Source organism: Ambystoma mexicanum, chromosome 10 (genome assembly GCF_040938575.1).
Source record: "Ambystoma mexicanum isolate Mex_15411 chromosome 10, UKY_AmexF1_1, whole genome shotgun sequence".
NCBI lineage: Eukaryota > Metazoa > Chordata > Amphibia > Caudata > Ambystomatidae > Ambystoma > Ambystoma mexicanum.
In genome coordinates this window covers 1,283,157,184-1,283,163,309 of record NC_090932.1, presented here as the reverse complement: position 1 = coordinate 1,283,163,309, position 6,126 = coordinate 1,283,157,184, and positions in this window count along the sequence as shown.

Genomic DNA, 6,126 nt, shown 5'->3' with positions numbered 1-6,126 from the left:
TAATTAGTCTGGCCATGGCAGGAGAAAGGTGTTGCCTTCACCCTTCCTGAGATGCTTTGATGTACCTGTGGCTGTTGAACATGACAGGATTGCTGCGCCTGTAGGCTGTGTCCACTCAGAGTACCTGTGACTATGTGTTTGTTGTGTGGCAAGCATAGGAAAATTTGTGTGGGTTAGCCCAACACATTTTCCGAGGTTGATCTCCCATCATTCAATTTCTTTAAGAAAAATAAGAATTCCAGGCAAGTGCACACCCGTCGTGCAGATGGTCCAATTCCTCACACTTATTGTGCACACACTAGGACTAGGAAGTGGCGACCAACAGTGAGGTAACAAAGGGGATTGGGGGGTTTGGGTTGGTGTGTGTGTGTATATATATATATGTGGTGTGGTGTGCATGTGTGTGTACTTCTGCCCTTCAGGAGTACAAGGATGAGTAGGGGCTAAAGTGCCTACTCAGCCCTCACACTTCTACAAACAAGAGCCAACACAATCTTAAGGGTAAACAGAACAGGCACAGTTAAAAAATATGCATCCTTCGCCTTTCCTGATAATGTGGGCCCATGGAAGACTGTACTCTCAAGAGGGGTGTAGCAACCCAAAGAGCGAAGTACAGCAATCCAAAAGAAAGGAATGTCTTATCAAGGTTCTATAAACAATATATATATATAATTTAATTAAACTCACTGTGTACAATAATAACAAAACCAAAACACTACAAAAACCTAGCCCTGTAGAAAGAACAGAGAATATGCAAGATAGCAAGATGAAGCACTGAGGTAGATGAAAAAAAGGCAATACAAACCACAAAATTCAAAAGGATACGTTCTTGTGTTGTAAAAAAGTATTAATGTGACCTAGCTAGTCTCTATGGCACAAAATGGACCAGATGGCAGACAGTCTGATGACTGGATGTGCAGGCATGTTAGTTCAATGGGGGGGCTCGAAGAATGCAGTTCATGAATAACACCAGGATCGGTTAGATCGGCAACACATTTAGTGATGAAAAATCTCGAGGTCCATACAGCGGTTTGAGAAGTGCAGATGCAGCAGTACTTCTTCATTTGAACGGAGGTAATGAGTGTGAGATGGCGCAGTGTGACAGTGAATGGATTCAAACATGTGGGAGAGCTGTTCAAAGTTCAGTCAGTGCTACAGACAGCTCCGGAGGGTACTGGTGGTTTGATCTGGGCTGAACACAGTTGAATCATAATTCTCAGCGGTTCGACAGCAAAATGGCAGGAATCCTAGTTACTTTGGCTCTCAGGAGCTGTGGGTCCCACTCCAGAGTCTATGGGGCAACACAAGTAGTTTTTTAGGCCTCCCAAACATGGGGGAGGCTGGCACACAACTTCCAGGGGTCCTTCAAATTGGTGAGATCCTGGGCAGTAGTGTGGCAGGCAGAGAAGTAGGTCTTTTCTCAGCAGCAGTTCACCCCCAATGGTTGCTGGTCATGGTTAAAGGACAGAGCTTGTCACTGTCTTGGAACACCTGCCGCCACCTCACAACTCAAGGACTTTCAAAAGGGCTCCTCTTCCAACAGGCAGCCTGTCTAGGGGAAATACACACACCCCTTGCCCAGCTGAACGGGGCTCACAGGGCTGACACATGTGTGATCTCAAATTGATGTGGCTTGCATAACTGTGAGAGATGCAGATCACCATACCCTTACTCAGGAGTGTAGGGGCTGGAGGGTGTCCCCCACAGAACACAGGGCAGGTTGTGGGGGGAGGAGGGCAGGGTTGAGAAAGTGGATTGCTGGTGTGTCCCCCGCATTGGGAGCGGGCAGGGAAGGGGCGCTTGGAGCACATGATGCCGGGGTGTCTCATTCATAATGGGCATGGGGGCATCGATCCATGGGGTCTTGGCCCCCTCTCACCCATTATGGAGGAGCCAGCCCAGAAAATTACAAGCACTCCCTCAGCTGGTTTTTTCAGCTAAGGGAGTGCATTTAACTGTGAAAGGGAGACTTTGTTTCCCTTTCACAGGTACATTTCCCCAGCCGCACAAGCTCAATGAGTCATGCAAGGGTGGGGGCGTTTGCAATTCCCCAACCTTGCATGACAGAGCAGGCTGGAGTGGGGCATCTACAGACCCACGCTCAAGCCCCTTGCACGCATGTACAGACTCCAGGAAACTTCCTAATTCCTGCTCATGCTTGCAGGGGGCTGGAGCACTGGAAACTCTGGACCCACTGCAGAAGGTACGTTTTTTTTTTAAATTTAAGTTTTATTATGTTTTTAATCATATGAACAATACAGACAATTATATGCAAAATAAAATCACGTTTATGCCATGAGGTGACATCTTGGTTAGATAAATGTCTTGAATTCTGTCACCAATGTCCTCCTCACCCTTACCGGGTGCGGTTATTGAGTTCTTTCCCTACCTCCGCCTCCCTCTCCCTGACGGCAAATGAGAGACTACTAGATCAACGGCTGGAGATCCGCTTGAGTTGGTCATAGAGTGGGACACTGGTCTCGTGTGCTTTGTTTGTTCTTGGGCTTCATGGCCGGCTAGGTTTCTCTGGACTGGTTCTGGGTTGGTCTCTGCACATTCCGAGGTTTTATTGTTCCGAGGCATTGCTTTGTGGCTCAATGGTACTCTCATGTCGAGTAAACTGGTTGACAAAATAACACATGTTTCTTCGTGTCGCGCAGCTTTATCATGAAGGGCTGCTGTAATTTTCTCCATTGCGTGGATATTTCTGGTGATTTGTATCCATTCTTTCTTAGGTGGGAGATGTGGGGACTTCCAATGGATGACCAGGCATGCTCTGGCTGCCAACAAGCGCAAAGCCACCACTCCTTTGATCTTAACGAGATCCTCTTCTTCTTCTTCTAAACCGAACATTAGGAGGGGAGCTGGGCTTCTCTCGATGCCGTCCATCTGTTTGATCCATCCTAGAACTTCACTCCAGTATATACGCACTTTGTGGCAGTCCCACCACATATGCCAGTAGTTTGCATGCTTTCCACATCATCTCCAGCATTTCTGACTGTTGCTTTGATACATTCTTGACAGTCTAAGTGGGTCGTAATGCCATCTGTGGAGTAGTTTTATTGCATGTAGTTTATATTGTACAGCTATCGATATCCGGGATGGGGTGCTGCAAATCGTGTCCCACGTCTCCTGGTCAATTTCCCTGCCAAAGTCTTTTTCCCACTCTCTTTTTAGGCAGAGGCTCGGTGTTTGGTCAGTGCAAATTAGGGCACTATACATGCGTGCTAGCAGACCCTCGCTTGTGGTGACCGTGTCCAGGATTGTCTCAAAAGGCGTTAGTTCTCTTCAAATTTTGTCCGTCCATTCCTTCTTTGACATGACACCTTTCAAGCACAGATAAAGGAAGATTGGTATGGGGTGTATCTGGAGGGCTTCTTTCAAGTCTGTGATGGATATGAATTTGTCTTTTTGCCATAGCTAGCCCACTCTTTCAAGCCCTGCGTCAAACCACGTTTGGTATCTTGGGTGTTTTGGAATTTCCGCTCTGATCCCGGGGGCCCAAAGGTGGCTCAGTGGGGAGGGCCATGTGGTTACACCCACCATTCCCTTTCCTACTTTCCATATGTTCCATATTGTTCCTAGTATCGGATGGTTGCGTAATCTTCTTGTAAACTGTGGTCAGTGAACCCATATCCATTCTTTATTGCCGGGGTTAGGTTATTGTTGTCTAACTGAATCCATTGTAGGTATTTTCTAAACCTGAGATGAGGTATGAGGACTCTTAGCTGGGCCGCCTGATAGTATCTCTCAATGTCTGGGAGGCCAACTCCACCTTGATCCTTGGGTAGTATCAATGTTTCATAAGGACTTCGGGGTTTTTTCCCATCCCATAAGAATTTGGTTATTTCACTTCTCACTTGCTTGAAGAAGTGCTCCGGAACCGTCACCGGGAGTACCTGAAAGGGGTACAAGAAGCGTGGGAGGCTAACCATTTTCACTGCGTTCAGACGTCCCATCCATGAAATCGTGAGGGGTTGCCACTTTGCCACTTTGCCAGGTCCGCGCCAAGAGCAGCTAGCAGTTGGGGGAAGTTGGGGAAGTTGGCTTCATATATAATAACAGAGATGAAGTTGTTATAGATTTTTCACAATATTCTTTTGCACAAAAAGTTGAATACCATGTTTTTAAGCATAGTTTGTTTGTTTTTTGCCTTTTAGAGAGATGGCAAACTGTGGTGCACCATTTAATGTGTGAAAACCAGAACATGAATTAAGCCCGAGTGCCCTGAGGACAGGACCAACAGGATACGCAATAGGGAATATTGGCCTTGCTTATTCTGTCAAGAGATACATCTCCATGTTGGTTCTAGAAACACATTGCTGTATCAAGTGTTGGCACATTCCTTTTTTGCCCGTATATATTGGGAAGGGCATGAACAAGAACGGTGGCTCCTTGTGGAGTATCCACCATAGTAAGGCATAATTAAGATTTCTTATTTGTTTGTTTTGTACGCCTTCAGTGGAAATGCACACACAATAATATGTGGCTAAATCTATGTACTGTTTTAACATTGTGTATTTAATATGTTGTGATAAATATTAAAATATGTATATTTTTTCAACATCTACATGGTTAAGAGCCCTTGTTTTGGGGTAAAAAATGCAAAGAACTAAATGTGTATACATCTAGGGTAGCTCACTCGTAGCGTTAAGGGAAGGAAGCTGATTTGTGGGACTCTTTTTGATTTTGTGTTTGATTATCCTGGCTCATGAAAATGTGGCTCATGAAAATTTGATGTTCATATATATCCGCGACATCTCTGGTCAAATTAACGCCTAGATATTGTAATGTGGGACCGCCGATGGTGAGATCCAGGCGCTCAAGTTCTCTTTGCTGTTCGGGTGATGGTTCTTGCAGAGGGAAGAGAATGGATTTGGTTTTGTTCATTTTGAAGCCTGATAGTGCCCCGTATTCTTCTATAAGTCTAATTGCTTGGGGGATCGAGGTCATTGGATTTTGGACGTGGAGCAGGAGGTTGTCTGCATCTAGGGCCAACTTATATTCACGACCATTCACGCAAAGTCCTTTGACTCCGGGGCTCGTTCTGATCTTCTGTGCTAGTGGTTCCAATGATCGTGCAAATAGTAGGGCGGAGAGGGGGCATCCCTGTCTCGTTCCTCTGGTTAGGGGAAACCAGCGTGAGTACTGTGAGTTCACCGCAACAGATGCCCGTGGTGAGGTGTAGACAGCTTTGATTCCTCGCCTGAAGGTAGGGCCTAGATCTATTTTCTTCAGCGTGGCCTCCAGGAATCGCCATTCGACTCTGTCGAACGCTTTCTGTGCGTCGATTGAGAGCAGAGCGGGTGTGTTCGGCATCTTCTTGGCCTCGTGTATTAAGTGGAGGGTCTTGCGAGTGGAGTCCGCTCCCTGTCTGCCGAGAATGAATCCCACCTGGTCGCTGTGAATTATGGCTGGCATATGCGACTCTATCCGTGCGGTGAGGACTCTCGCATACATTTTGGTGTCTGTATTCAGAAGGGAAATGGGGCGGTATGATGCGCACAGCTTCATGTTTTTACCCTCTTTGGGGATAACTGTGATTAGTGCCTCGGAGAAGGAGTCAGGAGCGACATCCGTTTGGAAAATGTTATTGAAGAGCTCGACCATAAAAGGGAGGAGGGTGTCGATGAAGGTTTTATAGAAGCCGGCCGTGTAGCCGTCGTTTCCGGGGGCCCTCCCTGTTGGAAGTCTATTGATTGCTTCTTCAATCTCCTCGCCAGTGATAGGAGTGTCAATAGTTTGGGCAATGTCCTGGACGTGGCTCGGGAGGGATATCTCATTCATGTATTCCATGATTGCTTGCTCGTGTGACGTGGAGTCGGAGGTGTACAGTTTTTCATAAAAGCTGGCAAAGGCCTCTCGTATGCTCGGAGGGTGGTTTGCATTGGAATTAGGCTTGTCTTCTATAGTTGATACCCATCTTTCTTTGCGTTGTCCACATAGTCTGGTGGCAAGCAGGGCGTCCACTTTGTCTCCTTTCTCGTAATGCTTTTGTTTCAGGTATTGAAGCTTTCACACGGTTTGATCCACTTCTAGTTGTCGCAATTCTTCTCTTTTACTGTTAGCCGCCTCTATTTTTTGGGGTCTATCAGGGCCGGCAGTCTGTGCACTGTTATCTAGCTG